Source organism: Tamandua tetradactyla, chromosome 7, assembly GCF_023851605.1.
Source record: "Tamandua tetradactyla isolate mTamTet1 chromosome 7, mTamTet1.pri, whole genome shotgun sequence".
In the NCBI taxonomy this organism is placed as follows: domain Eukaryota; kingdom Metazoa; phylum Chordata; class Mammalia; order Pilosa; family Myrmecophagidae; genus Tamandua; species Tamandua tetradactyla.
The window spans coordinates 146,519,611-146,543,413 of record NC_135333.1 but is presented as its reverse complement, the minus strand read 5'-3'; the positions used below and the strand labels follow the sequence as shown (position 1 = coordinate 146,543,413).

Sequence of the window (23,803 nt, the reverse complement as noted above, 5' to 3'; positions counted from 1 at the left end):
GAAATTGAGGAACTGAGAGTTAGCATTTAGAAATGTTGATAGTAATTAGACATTAGCATAGCATGATCAACGAACTTGTCATACTTAACAGGGTGAATAGGTCAGTTTGGATGTTACCAAACTCATGTGGTGAGTGCCACGAGGCACAAGCTGAGTACTAGTCATGACCAGTAGGCTATCTGGTGTTCCATGATGACAGATTAGAATGTGAAAAGCCAATCCTTTAACACAGTAGTTTGGGAAGCACTGCTGTAGAGTATAGATGACCCTGACCGAAGAGAGTTCATAGTGTAACAGAGTGTGGCATATTAGAAAATTTAAAAGTGCCACAATTAAATAAATGTAAGAAATGTTGGATTAAACCAAGTTAAATTGGTTACTTTCCTGCAAGACTTCTCAGAGTCTTCAATATGCTAATCATTCTTTCTATTGCCAAAAGAGCACAGTATATAGTATTTCCCAACTGTTTTGGTATCAGAACACCTTACCCTTAAACCATCACCTTCACCACATCTTAAGCAATAGTGTTTTGTGGGGTTACCAGTATCTGAAATCACTCTCCTAAATGAGGTATTGAAGGTATCTTGCATTTTTCAGCCATTTGAGAAACATGGATTAAATAATAATCCATGTTTTATTTATTGCCATGACCCTGAAGATGTCAAGGTAAGAATACCCTTAGTCATAAAAACCTATAAAATACCCATGTTAATTTTACTGAGACAACAATGTAATAGTTTTTTTGTTTATTCATTAGGGAATAACTCATAATAGCTGTATCATGCTCACTACGGTTATGAAGTTAAAGGGAATACACGATGTTATTTCACTAAAGCATTCTGAGCACCTAAAAAACAGTACTCTGAGGATAGAAAGTGATCAATAAATATGTTTTAATAAATATGCAGTGATCTTATATAAAAAACAGTACTTTAATAGCTAGTTTAAATCTACTTGTTGTAGAAAGAATGGAAAGATACAGACCCTAAAGAGGAAAACAAACTATTCATAATCCTCACAGTTCAACTTTCATTTGCACTTCAGTGTATAAAATTCAAGACAGTTGTTATCTCAATAAACATGACACTATACTCCATGCTGCACTGTTTCTTAAAATTATCTTAAGAATATATTTCCATGTAATATATAAATAAAACATATTAAATTATATACATTATTTAATATAAACATATTAAATTATATACATAATATAATATATATTATTCATATATTATATATACATTTATTTATATATAATATATTATTATATTAAATTATATATAATATATAATTATGCATTGTTTAATATAAACATATTAAAATATATTATATAATTGAATTGTATATATAAATAATAAAATTATAAATAAAAACAGCTTCATTATAAATGGCTTTATCAGAGTTCATATATGAATGTGCAAAATTTAAGAAATGTTCTACTACTGAAGACTTCATTTATTCTTCCACCTCCCTTCTCTTCCACCGCTCTGTCTGTAAAGAAGTAATCTTTTGGTCAAATCTCTGTGTATATCCCTTCTACCAGTTTCATTAGGAAATATTCATGAAAGAACATGTACATTTAAAATCCTATGTTATGCATTTCCAAACTATCCTTCAGAAAGCTCTAATACCCCAACAGGTAGTACAAAAAACTAATGTTCAGAATTTCAACTGAAAATCAGAGGCTATGCCTCAAAAACTCCACTTTCATCACTATTGACCACAACATCACAAATAGCAACCATTAAATAACCATATGGCTGTGATGGCTGCCACAAAATACTTTAAAAACCTAACCTTTCCTTCAAGAAACCAGCCTTAAAGACAGTATAGCATAAGGATCTTGTCCTTAAGCACACAGGAAGTGAAAAATCTCAGAGCCCAATACAGGAGAAATAACACAATATGGAAAATTAGGCATTACGAAAGAATTCTATCAGGTAAAACTTAAGTTTTAAAATTTTGTGCCAATGAGAGTGGCAAGATAATTCAGCAAGAAAACACTCATTAGAGTGATGTCATCAACATGGCAATGTAAACAGCTATTAAAAATCTCTTCCCAGAGGTTCAACGTAAAAAATAAAAAAAAGGAAAATTTGGAATTTTCCAGAGCTCTGGAGGAAGGTATAGACTGAAGAAGGTCCCTGCAGGTATGGAATTGAACAGAAAGATAAATATCAGGTAGGAAATCTCTGTACCGCAAACGGAGGGTCCTCTCTCCTCCCCCCACTTGGTCTCACACCCAGCACAGGTGGGACACAGAAACAGCAGCAGCAGTGCCTTCCATGGGGGAAGAATAACAATCCTCTCACAGCAATGAGACAGATGCCCGATGCCTGGAGACCCGGAGCACAGGAAGCACATGTCCATATTCCCAGGTCACTGAGGATTAAAGAGTCTGAGAAAACGTGGACACAGTCTCTATTTCCAGACCTGGGTCTGAAAGCCTTTCACTATCCAAGAAGGAAACAGGAACAAGAGGTCTGATACCTGCCTGGTGGCCAGCCGAATACTGGGTCAGCTGGGGAGTACTCTGCCACAGATAAACTGGCGGATACAGCCCCACACTGGGCCCCATTTTGGCCAGTACAGCAAGTTACCATACAGAACTATCTGCTGGATAAAACAGGAAGTACAAGGGAATTAAAGGACTTTTTCAGATACTCTCCAGAATATCAGAATCATTGGGACTGGTCTAGACCCCCTGTTCAGCAACCAGCCCCTATGTTAGCTAAGAAATAAGTATGACCCAAGTGTTAAAGCAATGACCTAAAACAAATATAGGTCTTCTATGCTAGTGAAATACAGAGCATCATGTGGACCCAGCAGACATATTATACCACAAATAGAGACCTTGCAGTGGTCATAGGCCCATCCCCCATCCTGAGGGAAGCCACTGAGGGCATCTGGTTCTGGGGGGTGACTGGAGGAAGAGCCAACAAAAAACAGAAAAACAAGAGCTGAAAAATTCTGACCACTTAAAGGGAAGCTATGCTAGAGTTCTAGAATAAGTTGAACTGAATGCCAAAGGACAGATGGAGAACAAAGTCAGCCATCAAGAGAACACTAAGTAAAAGAGTGAATGACCTCCCGGAATCTAAATTAATCAAGGAAATCAGATACCTTGACACCAGCTAAAAATGAAGATTTGGCCTGGTCAAAGGAAAAAACTAACATCTTAAAGGAGATACAGGATTTGAAACTAATTAATGTTCAAACAAACATGCTAAACCAATTCAAAAATAAAATCAATGAGTTGAGGGGCAGTGCAAAGGTGGCTCAGTGGCAGAATTCTTGCCTGCCATGCCAAAGACCCAGGTTCGATTCCCAGTGCCTGCCCATGCCAAAAAGTAAATAAATAAATAATCAATGAGTTGAGTGAAGATATGGAACAAAAGATGAAGGATATAAAGAAGACAATAGGGGGACCATTAAAAAAAAGGTACTCAAAAGTTTGAAAAACAAATGGCAAAACTTATGGAAATGAAAGTCACAACAGAGATAAAACACAACAATTTACAATGGCAGATTTGAAGAGGCAAAAGAAAGGATCCATGAACTAGAAACCAGGACATCTGAAATTCTATAGATGAGGAAAGAATGGAAAAATATGAGCAGAGTCACAGGGAATTAAATGACAACAGGAAGCACATGAACGTATGTGTTAGAGGGATCCCAGAAGGAGAAGAGAAGGAAAAAGGGGCAGAAAGAATAATGGAGGCTATAATCATTACATATTTCCCATCTCTTATGAAAGACATAAAATTACAGATCCAAGAAATTCAGTGTACCCTAAACAAAATTAATCCAAATAAACCTACTCCAAGACACTAATCAGACTGTTGAATATCAAAGGCAGAGAGAAACTTCTCAAAGCAACAAAAGAATAGTGATGCATCACATAAAAGGGAAGCTTGATAAGACTATGTATGAATCTCAGCAGAAACCATGGAGGTGAGAAAGCAGTGGTATGGTATATTCAAGATACTGAAGAAGAAAACCTGCCAACCAAGAATTTTATATCCAGCAAAACTGTCAGTCAAAAAAAACGAGGGTGAGTTTGAAAATATTTTCAGAAAAATTGACACTGAGAAAATTTTGTGAACCAGAGACTTGCTCTACAAGAAACACTAAAGAGAGTCTTACAGGTAGATAGGAAAAGATCAGAGAGAGAGAGAGAGACAAAGATCTAGAGAAGCATGTAGAAAACGAAGTTCAGTAAGGATAAAAAAAAAGAAAAAAGTAAGATATGTTATATCAGAATAATGCCATGAAGCATGCAACAACAGTGATAAAACTTGAGGACATTATGTTGAGTGAAATTAGCCAGAAACAAGAGGACAAATATTGTATGTCTCACTAATATGAACTAACATTAATGCGTGAGCTTTGAAAGTTAAAATTGAGAACACAGGTTATCAGGAGATAGAGGGTAGAGAGTGGGCATGTGATGCTGAAGAAATACAGAACGTTCAAGAGAATTGACAGTAAACATCTAAAAGTAGATAGCACAATACTATTTGATGAGAGCGCAATACTGTAAGTTGTGAGTATGGTTGAAACGGGAAGGCTAGGGGCATGTATGACACCAGAAGAAAAGATAGAAGATAAAGACTGGGATGACATAACTTAGTAAAATCTAAAATAAGAATGTCTTCACATGAAAGAAGACAAATGAATGTCAAAGTTGCAAGGTGTTGAAAATGGAATGTTATATGGAAAAATATAATCAAGCAAACAAGAGTCTACAGTTAACAGTTACATTGTAATATGCTTCCAATAAATGTTACAAAGGCAATACACCAAGCTAAATGTCAATAAGAGGGGTATATAAGGGAAGAGTATGGAAATCTTGATGGTGGGGGTGTCTCTCCTTTGTATTCTATTTTATATTATTTCCCTCTTCTTTCTTTGCAGAAAAAATGCAAATGTCTTCATATAGATTATGGTGGTAAATGCTTAACTATGTGATTATACCAGGAATCACTGATTGTTTACTTGGGAAGGATTGTATAGCATGTGAATAAAACTATTTTAAAAATAAGTAGAGGGGGTGCACAGGTAAGTTCAGTGGTAGAATTCTCTCCTGCCATGCAGGAGACCCAGGTTCGATTCCTAGCCCATGCACTTACCAAACAAACGAACAAAGAAACCCACAAAAACAAACCAAAAATTCAACAAAGTGGTGTTACAATAATGGAATGTTCACATGGAAAAATATTGCATTGTGACCCCACCATACAGCATACAATAAATAGATGATAGATAGATGATAGACAGATAGATAGACAGACAGACAGACAGATAGATAGATAGATATAGATAGATAGAAAAATGATAGATAAAGGAGAGAGAGATGTACCTATCCACGGTTGGTAGGGAAGTAGAATGGTGCAGCCCCTCTGGAGGTTTTGTGGTTCCACAGGAAGCTTAGTATAGCATTTGCCATATGATCCTGCAACTCCATTAGCAGGTATATACTTGGAAGAACTGAAAACAGGAACACAAATGAACATTTGTTCACTGGTGTTTATGGTGGCAGTATTCACAACTTGTGATGCAGGAAGGTGGCCTAAGGAACTATCAGCTAAAGAACAGAAGCATGAACTGTGGTGTACACATACAATGGAATACTGAGTGGCTGCAAGAAGGAATGAAGTTGTGAGGCATGCAACTAGGTGAATGAAACTTGAGGACAGGATGCTGAGTGAAATAAGCCAGAAACAAAGAGACAGACATTATAATCCTTCACTAATATGAACTAACTATAATGTGCACACACTGAGAATTAAGTTCAAAAGGATGAGTTATCAGGGGAAGGCTTATTGTAAAGGTTCCTAGACTGTAAACTCCTACAACAGTCACATCTATTCCTGCCCCTTGCATATAACTAACTGGTCGTTCCCTGGAACTCTGGGTATCTGTGTGACACCTGAGACTCAGAGCTAGAATTTTGCAGCTATGAAAGTCAGCATTACTCCACATAGCAACTGTTTAAAAAGCTGAAAAAGAATTCAGACTTCAATTAGACATATGAATGAAGCTGTATTTACTAAGGTAAATCATACTAAAGGGTAAAGAATGATATTCACTGTATTTTAAAACATCTATTTCTGTTTTTATTTGGTGCAAAATTTATTTTTTCTCTTGCACACTGTTTTAGTTTGGAAGCTGTTGGAATGCAATATACCAGAAACGAAACGGCTTTTAGAAAGGGAATTTAATACGTTCCAAGTTTACAGTTATAAGGAAGTGAAAGTGTCCAAATTAGGGCACCAACAAGAGGTTACCTTCACTCAGGAAGGGCCGACTGGTCTGGAACATGTCTGTCAACTGAGAAGCCACATGCTGGCATCTGCTGGTCCCTTGATCCTAGGCTCAGTTTCTTTCAGCCTCTGTTCCTACAGGGGTTTCTCACTTCTCTGGGTCTGGCTTTCATCTCTTGGCTTCCTTTTGCTCTCTCCAGGTTCTGGCTTGCTTAACATCTCATGGCAATGTCTGCTGGGCTCCAAGCATCTCCATTCATATCTATATCAGCTCTGCTGTGAGGTTTCTGAAGCTTTTGTTTCTCTTTCCAAAATGTTTCCTCTTTAAAAGGATCCAATAAACTAATCAAGACCCACCTGGAATGGGTAGAGTCACATCTCCATCTAAGCAAAGGTCACACCCACAAATGAGTATCTCATCTCCTTGGAGATAATCTAATCAAAAGATTCCAACCTACAGTATTGAATCAGGATTAAAAGAAATGACTGTCTCTACAAACAGAATCAGGATTAAAATACGGCTTTTCTGGGGTACATAATACTTTCAAACTAGCACACTATTTTATTTTAAATTTGTAGTCAGTTTACTCTAATGCCATAAATACATGGAACCTTGAATAGGAAGTGATATCTTGTTAGTTTGTACAGGTGAGTGAGATGCCACGATGCATGGCAGAATAATATGGGAAGAAGATAAAAAGTATTTTGTTGTTTAGATGTGGCATCTCTCTCTAAGCCACCTCTGGAGGTGAACTCACTGTCCTCCTTTCTATGTGGGATATGACTTCAGGGGTGTAAAATTTCCTGGCAATATGGGACAAGACTCCTAGGAATGAGCCTGGACCTGGTATCATGGGATTGAGAAAGCCTTCCTGACCAAAAGGAGGAAGAAAAATGAAACAAAATAAAGTTTCAGCGGTTGAGAGTTTGCAAATAGAGTTGAGAGGTCATTCTGGAGGCTATTCTTTTGCAGCATATAGGTATTCTTTTTCAACTTTTGGTGTATTGGAGCAGTTTAACTGTAATCCAATAGGCCTTATTTCTTGAAGATGATGGCATAATTATATAGCTTTTATAGAATGAGTGTGAGATTATGGAAAACTTGTGACTGACACCCCTCCAGTGTATGGACAGATGAGTAAGAAAATGAAGATAAACAATGATAGGAGGGCAGTACGACAGTGGCTCAGTGGCAGAGTTCTTGCCTGGCATGCCAGAGACCCAGGTTCAATTCTTGGTGCCTGTCTATGTAAATAAAAATAAACAAATAAATAATGGGGGAGATAGAGGGTGTAGAAAGCTTTGGATGTTGTTTTTTTTTTTTAACTTTTATTCTTACTTTTATTGTTTTGGGAGTAAGGAAAATGCTCAAAAATCGACTGTGATGTATACAATAATTCCGTGACCCACTGATTATACACTTTGCATGATTATATGGTATGTGAATATAGCTCAATAAAATAGCACTTAAAAAGTCACTCATTCATCTCACTCAGAAGTCAAGTTCTATATAATGTTTAAGGAGTAAAGGGGATGCATGGTGGAAAAAATAACACATTCCATGTTTTCTGAGAAGGGAGTTTCCATTATCATACATGGACAGCGCGCTAAACAAAGTTACACATGATAATGATCATAATGTTAGAAAGATCTTACCAGGTTAAGTGATGATTGAGTCAGTTCTGCTTATGTTATCACAGAATTTGAACATACTAAAGGATCACATATGCAAAGCATAAAAATGCAAAAATTATAAAATTTCAACATATCCTACAGACAAAAAAAAGTAAATAAGAGGAAAGCAATGCTAGCATTAATACTGCTTTTACTGTTATGTTAATATCATAATACTTTACAAAAAAAGAAAAAAAAGGGAAGGAAATAAGGAAATCTTTCTCTGAAATTATGACTAAATAAGAATACAATAATACAGAAGCCCTTTAAATTCTATGTTAGTACAGGGAAGAGAATTAATATTCGCTTGTAGCCCTAATGTTAAACTGAGATCTCATGATGTATAATAAATTCCATTATAAAAGCAAATTATATCATGTGTGTGTGTGTATCACACATACCTACCTTTACACATCATGGAACTGTGAGAATTTGAGATGCTAGCTCTGAATCCACAAAAGATATCTGACTGCAAATAGACTATTCAAGAATCCCAAACAATGCACAATCATGACTCAATGATCTTAGCTTGCAGATGCGAAATGTGTCTTTATTAAAAGGGTTATTTCTCAAGGCGAGTGCAACAACATCAATTAATCTCCATTTCTGAACCTCTACATGCACAATGAGGGGATCAGGGCTTGAAACGGTGCCATGGTGGGAAAGGGAAATGATGGAGAAGAAATGGGCTTTGAATTAATGAGCTGGCATACGCACGAGGGCCTTAATGGGCAACGCTGACAGGGTTCAATTATGGCAGAGTATGCAGCCTCATTACTGCCAGGGGCTGTCACTTTAGGGCACTGGTGCAGAGGCGCATCCAACTGACTCCAGACAGACAAAGGAAGGGGAACGTGAAAACAAAAGACATGTATAAACCATCCTCAGGAGCAAAGACCCTAGCCCTACTGCCCAGACACAACACACAGACGCATACACAAACACACACACACACACACACACACACAGAATGTGAGAGAGAGAGAGAGAGAGAGAGAGAGAGAGAGAGAGAGATTCTCAGCACCACTTAGACACCAACACACACTCAGATTCCTTGTATTTACTCAGGTGACATTCCTTCTAGTTTGGCTTGCTAATTGATTATTATACCAAGGACTTTTAGGCAGGAATATAACTGAATTAAAAGCTAGTATCAAGGCAATTTTTAAAAATGGGATCTCAAATAGTATTCCTCCTGAAAAAATTAAAAACTCCTTTTACTGGTCAGTGGTCCCTTATACTCCTATTATTCTTCATTACTTTGCTAGCCATTATCATCCTTTACCACATAATTTTTATTACAGAGTTAAAATTTAAAATGTAAAAGGAGGTATTTTGATTCCATGAATAACTGTATGTAAATTTCCTAGACTATTTAAATTCTCTTCATGTCTTTGGGTTTAAATAGAGGAGGAGGAAATGTGCTAAATTGAAATTTGAGAAGGCCAGACTAATAAAAGTTTCAGCAATGTGTGGGATAAAGTCTTGCAACAGAAAATATATTTCTAAAATGCATTCCATGAGTTCACTTAAAAAAGAAAAAAGGCTGCCTCTCATTCTTGTGAAAAATCCCTTCTGCCTCTATAAGTACAAATACCCATTTAACTAACTGATTAAAAAAACAATGGCTTGACATGAACAACAAAAATAGTCAGAGATATTAATATAAAATGATTGTACATCTATTATACATAAGCACAAATTTTGTCTTAATTTTTAACATACATATATATTTAGCATTCTTTGATGTTCAGTCTGATTTTAAGAGTTATTTGAATAAATTACAATGCTGACATGTTTCTCTCCCAGAAAAGCATCTCCAGGTGAATCTTTAAAACCTATCTTTAAATAATAATTAGGTTATTTCCAATTATATATGACCATTCAGAAAAAAAAATCCAATCTCAGTGAAGATAATTCAGGCACTGCTTTAATGGCTTTTAAAAAGAAAAACAATAGAAGCTCTGATGATTACTGAGAGGATTGTTTCCAACCCCCTTCTTGAATCCATCAAAAATGCTTACAGTTGAATTTAAGCCTAGGAGTACATTCACCAAATCAGAAGAAATGATCCATAAATGTACAGGGCACAGATTACTGGGTCAAATGAAGCCAAAGTAACAAGAAACATACAGAGAAAAACACCTTAAATGAGCGGGCATTTCTCATAGCAATGTACTATCCCTTGACAAAGACCAATATGATTTTACATTAAAAAAAAAAATTAAAAGTAGCTATTTTTATAAGAGATTCAAATTAGGGCCTTTTCTAATGTAAGTGAATGCCAAAAGAAAGGCACACATGATTTGACATGGAAAACATAATGGAAAGAGCCAAATGACTAACATTTCCATTTTTTTATATTACCATATATATTCTTATTTTAACCCTTAGAGGCAATTAGAACATAAGCAACATTAACTTATTTGAACAAAGTACCATTTTATCAGGGGTGATTACACTCTGGTGGTAGTTTCCAATCTGAAACAGTACCTCAGACCAAAGTTCATCTGGTCATCCTAGTGGTTCAAATCCAGGAACTTCTGGTACCAGGTACTTCCTGAGTAATGAGAAACAAGGATTGTTCCTGCCTGCCCTGAAATGGTACAAATGCCAGGCCCTCGTGACTGGCTGAAGTCTACCCACCCCAGCTTCTCATTCCACCACCCAGCCTCACCACTTTCGTCGATTTGAAGATCTCAGGAGTTCCTCACTAACTAAAATACCCAGAAGTCCTGCCATATGCATCCAACAAAATACCAGCAAACAAAATATTTTATCATGTAACATCCATTTTATACCAAGAGGAGCCAGGAATTCATGTGGCAATGACTAGCTCCATGAACCAGTATGTCACTTAGTCCTTTCAGTTTAGAGGTGGAGAAATTAAGGCAACCCTTACAGAGTTTTAACAGGATAGAAATATTAAAATGTTTATGAAGCATCCAGGTGCAAAGAGAGCCTGGCCACTGGAAAATATCAATTTTCTCCCTCCCTACCCATTACGGTAATGCATGACTTAATTATGTCCTAAGACCCGTGGCACTTTGTGGCTTACATCCCCATCTCAGATCTGCCAAGTATAAACCACAAGGGTGTAGGACGTGGACTGCCACAGCTCAACCACTAAAAATATACTTTATATATACCTCTGATCTCACCAACATAATTGGCACAGACCAAAACATACTGCAACTCATATCATCATTTCCTGTCTCCAGTGCCAGTTCAAAGAAAGATCTTGGCTATTTACTGGTCCTCATGATAGTCTTAAAAAGTCCCATGCAACTTTTATTCAGAAGATTTGTTGTTACTAAAATATGCTTTTTCTCTTTGGAAAATTTCAAATGCTATTGTAAGAAAGATTCTTTTTTTCCTTTTATGATCTGGAAGGTTGCACACCAAGCTATAAGCATGGTTATCAATGGGAAGGGGAAGGAAAAAAAGCTAGGAGGGAATATTTATAAAGGGGTAAAATTCCTAGTAAATATTTTTACACTCTACTGTAGAATTGATTTAAATCTTTGCCCTGTAGTCTTTTAACTTTCTATAACACCATGCATGCATTTATTTTTTTAAAGAAAAATAAAGGATTAACAAAAATAATTACTGGCATTTCTCCAGCTGAGAGATAGGTAGCTTCCTGCTGATTTTCAGCAGAAATTGAGTCTGTTTCTCATATCTCAATTCAACAAAATCTCATTGATTTTTAGTAGAGTTTCCATCTTGGGGAATGCCCCCACAGTCCTGGATCACAGACACATGGAGAGGGCACTTAGCAGTAGAACCTCACCTGACATGAGAGATGGATATAGGTAAGCCAAACTTGGCAAGCTTAATAGTGTAGCTTTCTCTTGGGAGCCAGATTTGATTGATCTGCCATCCCCAGAAGACTGACTCATCTTCAGTTAACAACATCCATTTTCCAGACTTGACTCAGTTAATGAGTCTTCTTTCACCTTCACCAGACCTCCAAGCTTCTCAATCTATGCCTGTGTTTAACAGCTACTAGATTCCATAGTCGGCCGGTGTTTGCTCCACATCTACCCTTAAACAAGCCATTCCACGTACACTCTAAAAAAGCAAAGTTCAAGCAACAATGATGGTTCTAGCTATGGAAATCACTCAAGAACCCAACCACCCTTTCCTTTACTCAGCCTCCTATCACTAAAGTGACCCAAAACTCATACACCCTCCTTTGATCCCGATTCCCTAGATTTACTTGAGCCTCCCTGGCTCAAGATACCTCCCTCTGATTTCAGTAACACAGATGTATTATTCTATGGCTCTATTCCATTTGGGGGACCTTGTAGATCAGTGAGTCTCAACTTGTAATGTGCTTGCCAGAAACCTCAGCTACTTAGTAGACTGCAGATTGTGTGTGTGTGTGTGTGTGTGTGTGTGTGTGTGTGTGTGTGTGTGTGGCATGGGCAGGGACCAGAAATTGAATCTGGGTCTCCAGCATGGCAGGTGAGAATTCTGCCACAGAGCCACCATCATACCACCAGAATGCAGATTATGAATCAGCAGATGTGAGGTGGTGCCTAGGCTGCTGGCCTTTCTAACTTGAGTAGCACATCTTGAGTAGATATCCCTTTTAGTTTCCTTGACCTTGTTATTCTTAATTGTTAGACTTTGCTTTCTCCCCTAGTATGGGTAGTCCTCTTGCTATGTGTAAGTTGCCCCTTTTCACACAGTTGTCATCATTGCAAGAGAAGCATAAGGCCATAATTAATCCATACCAAGACAGCTATTCTTATGAAAGAATGTCAATTCAGTTATTGTGGGTCATGAAGTCCAGTAAAAAAAAATCATCCTAATTACCACATATATATCTGGGATATTTAAAATACTAAATTTACTAGTCACTTACATGATCCTCTGTGTTCAATAAACAAACTAAGATAAAAATCTAGATCTGATTCTTATGCTATGATCCCATTTATGTCATAATATATTGGCCACACACTGATATCACCAAAACATACAGGCATGATAGAGGTTTCCTGTATATTTCCCAGATTATACAAAACTTGAATTCTATAAGAAACAAATCAGCATTACTTTACCCCAAAGTCACCTCTTCCTCAAATAGTACAGGTTATAAAGTAATAAGATAATCTCCTGTACAGGCAAACCACACACCTCTGTCACGGTCCTCTAAGGACACTTTTGCATAAGCATTTTTAGAAATCAGTCCTTTTCAAAAGATTTAAGGGAGGGGAGTGTCAAACAGTGTTTAACACCACAGTTAGCAGCTCAGACTGCTCTCAATCCTCTAAGCACACATAAATAAAGCCAGATTTCATTATAGGCCTGACAGTACGGTATGGCCCTAAATTTTTTTTATTTAAATTCCAAACAAAAGCTTAAGAGAAGAAAAGAGGTGCTTATTAAATAAAAGAATATGCATAAACTATTCTAAGAAATGAAACAGAGGGCAAATTCCTTTGAATCAAGAAACACCTTCACTATATTTCCTAACACTTTCCCAAAAATATATGAAAATTGTTTCTAACACATCTCTTCTTACATTTTAATTCTGTCCCTAATTTAGGTCATATCTTCAGCACTGGTAGTCTGATTACTAGAATCAATGTATATTTCCCAATGATACTTTTTAAACCAATGAGTTCTCTCTGCTTATGCCTCCTCTACCTCAAAGGATGACTTCCTTATTACATTTTTTTCATCTCTTATGACATTAATGACTCCTCTGAGTTACAAACAGTTTACTGTGCTTTCCCAGGTTCAAGAACACCTCCAGCATACTCAGTAGAGAACCTAGCATAGTCCCTGACTTCTAGAATTCGTATTCTAAAATAACCAATTCCATGTTCCTCAGATTTGCTTCCAAGAAAACCAGACCCTCATCACACCTTCGCAGAACAGTGGATACAAATGACAAAAATGATAAGAGTATGAATACGTATTTACCTCTTCACTAACAAGAACTGAAAAAGAAATTTAGAATGGACATTGGAAATAATTTTTCCCAGTACCCAAACTCCTGGTACTTCACTGGCAGTTAACTATTTTTCCTTTCTCTCATGTACTACAGAATTCAAAATATTCCTGGGCCTTTCCTAGAAGTAATCATCTTCATTTCTAATACAAATTCCCCTTGCTTTATAGATGATTTTATTTAGTATTTAGGAAGGTTGATATTTACTGTTCTTCTTCCAATTATACCTCATAAACAATCTGTATTTAAATCACCATTTTTTTCATGTATATTTGAAAAGCTTTTCAATTCTTGTTCATTCTTACGCATAGGTTCTATTCCCAAACCATGAGTCATGTTCCAGACGTTTTCAGTAAAGAATATTGGAGAAATATTATGCTATGATTACCATATGCTATGTTGCTACTTGAACATCCCCACCTCCAATTTAGTAGTCTGAGAAAGGTAGCACAACTCTGAGTATAATTACGGAATAAGAGATATGTCTCTTAGGAATTGAAAGAACTACATTAATTCAGGGGGAACTATCAGTTTCAAATACCAATAACTGTCCGTAACTTTGAGAGCAAGTAAAAATAAAAGAAACAAAATCCAAATATTTAAACTTTATACTGCCATTAAGAGTGTAGAATAAATGCAAATGACCTAGTATTAATTGATTCCTGTGAGTAGGATAAGTGTAACTTTTTAAAGAAGCACCAAAGGAGATTCCGTCGTTTCTAATATAGAAGTTTAACACACTTTTAATTAATCACTACTCTGGAAACTCGTATTTTCTGTAAATTAAATTACTTATGATGTCCAGACACAATAAACTCTGGTATTTTCTTTCTAAAAATGACAGCATTGCACATATTTTTCTAATTGAGAGAGAAGGGAAACAATTTCACTGAAAAAACCTATTCAATTGGACATACTTGGCAAAATGACAGATTAGGGTGGGCAACACATAAACTCCATTCATGATTTTGTTATCGCTTTTTGAATCAAAATCTGGAATTTAAGTGCCAGTCAGATATATTCTACCTTGGACCTGAAAATATGCTATATTCTTTCTGTTTATAATACCACCACAATAATGGAAGTTCTGTGATCATAATTTACCTCACTGACAGTTTTGGAGATAAGGCAATTAAAAGATTCCAGCACTTTCTTTAGAGTTGGATTGCCTCTTTAATGCTAACAGGAGTTTCATTTTTCCGGTAAAAGCAGGAGGTATGAATCAAACACCGTGGCTGATGACAAATTCAATCAGAATGTGCCATTTATACATAAAATCATCTTTCTGGACATTATCATGTTTGAATGTAAAATCAGTCTTATATTTTCTGAAGTTAGATACCACTCATTTTTTTTGCCCATATCACTTCCACCCAAAAGAATATGTTAAAAATTACCCATTGTATCTCAAACTTGGAAGTATACCTATTTTCTTGCTTGCATTTTCATGAAGGATGTGGCAAAAATGACAAGACAGTTATAAAAGGCAGCCAGCAGTTCCAAGGTCTTACTCCTGCGTCTGCTCAAGCACCAATAATAATTGATCAATACATTATCTCTCTCATTTCATCACCACTGTTCATTTATAATGTTATGGCAGAAACCACTTGGTGTTTGCCATAGGACTAATTGAGACATTTCACTGGGAAGAGGGAGTGTGGGTTCTCACACTCATCCTTGAAAGGCTACCCTCCTTAAAGAAAAAGAAGTAATTTTACAAGCAACATTCAGTTAACCAGGGACCTATGAGATGGTTTCAGGGCCAATACCATTCTTCTGGATAAATAAATAAATAAACCTCAGAGAAATAGCAAGAAGGCATACATTTAGAGAGTATTTCCTCTTTGATGAACTTTAGAAATTGTCTAGTCTACTTCCTGCAGTTAATATACATAAAAGCAGAATCCCAGAGAGGAAATGTGACTTGTCCAAGGTCACAAAGGGAGTTGGAAGCCAGAGGAAGAATTTGATCTCTTTACTGCCAGTTAAATATTTTGCCATCAGAATAAGGGTTTGACTGTATCCCATCATTAACAGTGTACTCCCAACTGTCCTGTCCTTCCCCTCTCCCTCATCATTAGACCATTGACAGTTCCCAAAACATCTCTGGGGAAGACTGAGGACAGGGATTTGGCCGCTGAAACCCACTAAGCAAAAGCACACAGGTGTACCAACTGTACCCTGGAGCATCCTCCATGGAAATAAAGTTTGCCCTGGGAATTTCAATGATTTTTGTAGAACCACAAACTACATAAAAGAACAAAGAGCTGTACCAACTCCTCTGGAGTTTTCTGCACTTCTCAAATGTCACCCAAACCCAGAACTGATCTCCCAGTAAAGCTCAAACGGGGCAACATGTTGCAAAAATCTATCCAGGATGACATAAAATTAATCCAGAGGAATTCTGGGACACTCCCCCACATGGCAGCATCATTCTCCAAAGCTGCAGGAGGTTTGCTGCCCACCCAGTAAGTATCTCTGCAGCTGACCCTCGTGGAGAGATGCCCAGAGCGAAGGGACCTCACACACCATCTGTATTCCAAGCCTGTCTATGGTATCACATATTGACTCCATTCTAATCATTATGTTTTCACAAACTGAAAAAGGAAAACTATAATTTGGAAATGGCTGCTGTTGTGTGTGTTTGTTTTCCACAGCCCCAGCACATAGCATAATGCCCAGCACATTGTAGGCACTAAAAGGTTTCTTAAAGTTTCTTTTTTCATATTATGATGTATTTGTGATTCTAGGTCCTGTTTTGAACAAATATGAACTGGCTCTGTTTATATATCTTAAATATTATACCAAACAAATTTTGGAAATATCGAAAGGGAATACTGATCTCTGAAATCTGGCTACTATTATTTTATGATATTTATTTAACATCTAGAAATCCACTTAATCTTGTGAAAAGATTTTAAATGACAAATTCACTTCTGAATCCAACTCAGATACCAATAGTTATGTATATGAGCAAAAAAAATACCTAAGAACCAAAGAAGAGGAGTAAACACACCCACACCGTATCATGCTTTATCTAAAGTATCATGTTCTCTGCAGCTGTTTCTTTATATTGCATGATGTTCACTGGAATGAGGTACAGAGAGGAGACTCCTCCTATGGCTTTTTGGTATTAAATAGCAGTCATTGCCACCTTCCTGGCTTCTCATCCAGAATTTTTTACAGACCATAAACAAATCTTCATAACCTTCTTCTCATTTGCAAAGTCACAAATGTTTTACTACAATCCTTCTAAACTTCCCCCAAATCTTCCTCTTCACAATGTCCTCATCTCTGAGGCAGAGAAGTTTTTCCAACTGCCTTTCTCCTACAAAATTATTTAAATCTTCAGAATAAATTGCCTCCCACAACTAGAACTATACCCACTCTCCACAAAGACCCTTCACATAATTTACACACATAATTTTTAAACTTAGTTTCTGTCCTCCAGCAGCTTGTATCAACACAAAGCTTTTCTGCCCTTTTATTCAACTTCTTTATTCATTCCCAAACCAAATACAGACAAGAAGACATTAGCACAATAAGAAGAATATGGTTATATTCAGTAGAGGAAGACTCTAAGGGACTCCAATGATGGCAAGAAGGTAGGTCAACCTATATTTAAAACTCCTGAAATGGGGTATACGTTATCACTAACGTATAGAGAAAGTGAATGGCTGGGAGATATGATTCACAAGATGTTATAAAGGCTCTGGCATATAACAGTCTCACTCATCTGCCTAAAACTCATTTAACTTTTGCATAACACTTGAGATTTACTCAAGTCAGAAAGTTTTACTTTTAACAAAACACAAATTCTAAGAGGAGCAATACAATGAATCCTATCAATTATTCCCAAGTTCATATACGTTAGATTGATTACCTAGTTCTCCTAACGACTAGTTGAGATCCCATATATATGGGAATCTTTGTGATGTGGGGACTGAAAGGAGAATGTTTTGTAGCATATAAATTAAGAAATAAGTTTGAAGTTTGAGAAAGGGAATATCAGGAAACAGGAGGAAGTAAAGAAAGAAAAAGTAGATTAAAACAAACGTCACTTCCCTCACAATTTTGGCACAATCCAAGCCTTTCTTCTACCTATGAAAGAGAAACAAAACTATTTACTCCTTTGAATTTCTGAGGATTGTTGTGGCCCTTGAGACTTTCGAAATTATCATGCACTTTAAAAACAAACCTTTAACCCCCCCCTAAGCTTTTGCACTCACATAGAGGAGGTTAGTAATTACTTCAGCCTAAGCAAATTCTGTTCTCTGTATAAGAGAAAAGGAATGAGCTGAAAGCATGAATGACAGAGAGAAAAATAAATATGAGACAGTCATCAGTCAAAAGAGGCAAAAACCAGCAGTACCTTACAAACATGATAAGGTTGATACTAGTGGTTCTTAACCCGTAGTGATTTTGTTCCTTGGGAGACATTTGGAATTTCTAGAGACAATTTTAGTTGTCATAACTGGAAGACGAGGTAAAGGAGGTGGTGAGCATGCTTCTAGCATTTAGTTGATTGATTATTGGACAGGGTCAGGGGTGCAGCTAAATATTCTAAAACAAATAGGACAGGTTCCTGCAAAAAATAATTAACCAGCCCAAAAATATCAATAGTATCAAGGTTGATAAACCTTGGCCTAGACTGATACAAAATATGAAAAAATGATTGCAGGAACAACCAAACAAGGATCTTTTGCCCATAGAAAAGGTTGTCCAAAGAACATTTCACTTGTGCTGATCTGAACATCCCAGAAACAGGCCTACGTTTCCTCCAAGAATTTATTAAGATATATGTAGCTATTAGTGTGAATGGGTCTAGATGAAATCCAAGACTTCAGCCCCAACTGAAAACCAAGGAATGTGAGCAGAAGTCAATATATCATTCCCCAAATATACAAGGTAACTTGATAAGATGAGAAACCTTATCTTATCAAGTTAAGATAAGAGAACAAGCAAAAGTCTTAAGAACAGAATCCAGATTTAGAAGATGACAAAACTTTGGGATTTTCAGCCCATCCAATGAAAAGTTTGAAAATCCAGATAAATCCTAATGATGATGATGACTGTAGCCAACACTGATTCAAAACTTCCTATTGCCATATACCATGCTAAATTCTTTACAGATATATCACGTGGTCATTGTCAACTACCCATTGCACAGTTAAGAAAAGTGAGACTCAGAGAGGTGAGGTAACAATTAGAGAGGGTCAATTTTAGGAATCAAACCTAGCGTGATGATTAGGATCATGTGTCTACTTGGCCAAGTGACAGTACCCAGGGGTTTGGTCAAGCAATCATTTGCCTGTGTGTTGCTGGGAGAATATTTCGTGGATTTAAATCATGAGCACATCGGTTGCATCCCTGGCTGACTACATCTGCTATTGGCTAAGGGGAGTGTCTTCTGCAATGAGTGACACAATCTAATCACCAGAAAATTTTTGTTTTTTCAGTAACATCCCAAATGATATTTATTAAAACATAGGAACTGTTAGTTGATTATAAAACAACAAAAATTATGCTGCTTAGTTTCTATGGCTATAAAACAATTAGTATATCTGATGCTAATGTTATGAGGCCCATTAAACATGGAATAAGATGAAGCAATAATCTTTTTCTGCTGCTTTTTAGCAATGTTATGTAGTTTTTATGTACAAGTCCTTTACATTCAAGTTAAGTTAATTCCTAAGTACTTGATTCTTTTAGTTGCTATTTTAAATGGAATTTCTTCCTTAACTGACTCCTCTGGTCATTGCTTGTGTACAAAAATGTTACTGACTTTTGCACACTAATTTTATTCTCGCCACCTTGCTGAATTTGTTTATTAACTCAAGTAACTTGGTCATAGGTTTCTCAGGATTTTCCAAATATAATATCATGTCATCTACAAATAATGAAAGTTTTACTTCTTCCTTTCCAGTTTGGATGCCTTTTATTTCTTTGTCCTGCCTGATTGCTCTAACTAGAACTCTTAGTATAATGTTGAATAATAGTGCTGACAGAGGGCATTCTTGTCTCATTCCTGATATTAGGTGGAAAGCTTTCAGTCTCTCTCCATGAGTACGATGCTTGCTATTGGTTTTCCATATATGTTCTGTATCATATTGAGGAAGCCACTTTGATTCTTATCTTTTGAAGTGTTTTTATCAGAAAAGGATGTTGAATTTTGTCTAGTGCTTTTTCAGCGTCAATTGAGATGATCATGTGATTTTCCCTTTTGTCTTGTTAATGGACTGTATTACATTAATTGATTTTCTTGTGTTGAATCATCCTTGCATTCCCAGTATAAACCCCACTTGGTCATGGTGTATAATTCTTTTAATGTACTGTTGGATTTGATTTGCTAGTATTTTGTTGAGAATTTTTGCATCTATGTTCATCAGGAAGATTGGCCTGTAGTTTTCCTTTATGTAGCATCTTTACCCAGTTTTGGTATTAAAGTGATGCTAGCTTCATAAAATGAAAAAGGGAGCACTCTTTTATTTATTTATTTTTTTTAATATATGGGCAGGCTCCAGGAACTGAACCTGGGTCTCAGGTATAGCAGGTGAGAATTCTGCCACTGAGCCACTCTTCTGCTGTCCAGGTAATATTCCTTTTTCCTCAATTTTTTTGAAAAGTATGAGCAGGATTGGTGTTAGTTTCTTTTTTTTGGCTTTTTTTGTTTGTTGTTTTTTGGAATGTTTGGTAAAATTCCCCTGTGAATCCATCTGGCCCCAGGCTTTTCTTTGTAGGAAGATTTTTGATGACTGATTGAATTTCTTTACTTGTGATCAGCTTGTTGAGACCTTCTATTTCTTCCTGAGTCAGTGTAGCTTGTTTGTGTGTTTCCAGGAACTTGTCCATTTCATTTAAGTTGCCTAGTTTGTTGGCATTGTATCCTCTTACGATTTCTTTTATTTCTTCAAGGTCTATGGTAATGCACCCCTTTTCATTTCTAATTCTGTTATTTTCATTCTCTCTCTTTTTTTCTTTGTCAGGCTTGCTAGTGGCCAATTAATTTTATTGATTTTCTCAAAGAACCAACTTTTGATTTTATTGATTCTGTTGTTCTTTTGTTCTCCCGTCATTAACTCTGCTTTAATCTTTGTTAGTTCTCCTCTTCAATTTGCTTTGGGGTTATTTTGATGCTCTTTCTCAAGTTCCTCCAGGTAAGCAGTTATGTCATAAATTTTTGCTCTTTATTGTTTTTTAATATAGGCATTTAGGGCAATAAACTTCCCTGTCAGCACAGCCTTTGCTGTATCCCATAAGTTCTGATATGTTGATTCTCATTTTCATTCATTTCCAGATAGCTACTGATTTCTCTAGCAATTTCTTCTTTGACTCACTGGTTCTTTAAGAGTGTGTTATTTAACCTCCATATATTTGTGAAAGTTCTCATTCTTTGTTGGGTATTGACATCCTGCTTCATTCCATTGTGATCAGAGAAAGTGTTTTGAATAATGATTTTAAATACATAAAGACCTGTTTTGTGTCCCAGCATATGATCTATCCTGGAGAATGTTCCATGAACACTAGAGAAGAATGTATATCCTGGTGTTCTGGGGTATAATGACCTATATATGTCTGTTAGGTTGAATTCATTTATCAAATTGTTTAACTTCTCTATTTCCTTGTTGATAATCCGTCTGATTGTTCTATCTATGGAGGAGAGTGGTGTATAGAAATCTCCTACTATTATGGTTGAAACATCTATTGCTCGCTTCAGTTTTGCCAATGTCTGTCTCATGTATTTTAGTGCTCCTTGATGGGGAGCACAAATGTTTATGATTGTAATTTCTTCTTGGTGAATTATCTCTTATTAATACACAGTGTCCTTCTTTGACTCTTATGATGTCTTTACATTTAAAGTCTATTTTATCCAATATTAGGATAGCTACTCTTGCTTTTTTTGGTTACAACTTACATGGAACATCTTTTTCTACTCTTTCACTTTCAATCTATTTGTATCTTTGTATCTAAAATGAGTCTCCTGTAAGCAGGATATAAGTGGATTATATTTCTTAATCCATTCTGCCAATCGATCTTTTAATTGGTAAGTCTAGTCCATTAACATTCAAAGTTATTTCTGAAAAGGCATTTCTTGAATCCACCATCTTATCCTTTGGATTTTATTTTTCAAATCTATATATTCTTTTCCCTCTTTCTCTTTTTATCCTTTAAGATACCCTTACTGGTACTCTTCACTTCTGTGCCCTCCTCCAGCCCTCCCTCTCCCAACCTTTTTTTCAACTGGCAGAACTCCCTTTAGTATTTCTTGTAGGGCCTGTCTCTTGTTGACAAATTCTTTCAGGATTTGTTTGTCTGTGAAAACTTCAATCTTTCCCTCGGTTTTGAAGGACAATTTGACTGGGTACAGAATTCTTGGCTGGAAGTCTTTCTCTTCCAGGATCTTAAATATATCATATTTAATATATATAAGACTTCCATAGTGCCAGTTGAGTAGTCTGAACTAAGTCTTATGCGTTTTAGCTTCTATATAGTAGACTGTTTTATCTTGACACTTGCAGGATTTTCTGCTTCTCTTCAACATTTGACAGACTGATTAGTATGATCTTGGGGAAGGCCTGTTTGGATTTATTGTATTTGGAGTTTGTTGGGCTTCTTTGTTCTGCATATTTATGTCCTTTATAAGGATTGGTAAGTTTTCCTCCATTATATCCTCAACTTATCTTCCTACCCCTTTATTCTTCTCTTCTCCTTCTAGGACACCAATGATTCTTATATTCATGAACTTTGTTTTGTCCATCATTTCCCTGAGATCCAATTCAAGATTTTCCATCTTTTTTGCCATTTGCTGTTTTGAGTATTTGAAATCAGTTGTCCTCTCCCCTATTTCACTTATTCTTCCTTCTGCCTCTTCAAATCTCCTGTTGTGTATCTTGAATATATTTTTTTATTTGATCTACAGCATCATTAATCTCTGTGACATCTGCAACTTTTCTATTTATTTCAAATTCCTCTTTATGCTCTTTTATAGTATCTTCTTGATCTCCTTTATGTCATTAGCCACCATTTACTTTATTTAGTAGAGTTATATGAACACCTTTGATTAGTTGTTCCAAAGTCTGTGTCTCCTCTGGTGTTTTAATTCTGTCATTAGGCAGGGCTATATCTGTCTGCATCTTGATATGCTTAGTGATCATCTGTTGCCTTTGAGGCATGTAAATATCTTGACAGGCTTACTGTGTAGGTTGATTTCCTTCAGTAGTCTTAAACTTTGTATTTGCGGGATAGATGTGGAGCGGGATGGATGTGGAGCAGGATACGGGGCATGGGGTGAGGCACAACAGTACAATGATGCATTGCAGCATAGATACAGGTTGGGGATGCTATGCTGATGCCTGTGAGTATGAGGTACAGGGCACAGGATTGTGGAGCTGCAGGGTGGAAGCAGAGAGCAAAAATATGGAATGTTTCACAAATCTGCATGTCATCCTTGTGCAGGGGCCATGCTAATCTTCTGTATCATTCCAATTTCAGTATACATGCTGCCGAAGTGCGCACTCTGCTGCTTTTTAATTCTGTATTATTTGAAGCAGCAAAAATCGAACTTATCTTCAACAGTGAAATCAAGAACTCATTTTATCCAATTTGTATAGGTATCTTCACCTAACCATGTACTACTCTCACCAGTTTTATTTCTGTCCAGGAGGCAGGATGCCAAAGTTCAGATACAAGCACAGGTATGTGTAGGCAGCAAGATTATAGTCAACAAACTCTGAAGACTGAAAATGGCAGACATAGAGAAGCCAGCGAAGCCTCAGCCACATCATCCTCCTGGGCCCAGGGTGAAAGGCTTTTAAGGCAAATTCAGAAGAAAGAATCTCTCTCTGCTTCAACCAGCCAGCTTCTCCTGGAGAGTTCTTTGAGGACCTTCATGGGAGCT

The 23,803-nt window shown here is 36.5% G+C and overlaps 1 non-coding gene across 1 annotated transcript; it reads right to left on the bottom strand.

Annotated features, from left to right (window-relative positions):
* Positions 1–23,316: 23,316 nt before the first annotated feature.
* LOC143642968 (U6 spliceosomal RNA) lies at positions 23,317–23,421 on the bottom strand. Its single transcript, XR_013156025.1, has one exon. It is a non-coding gene; the product is annotated as a U6 spliceosomal RNA (small nuclear RNA).
* Positions 23,422–23,803: the final 382 nt, after the last annotated feature.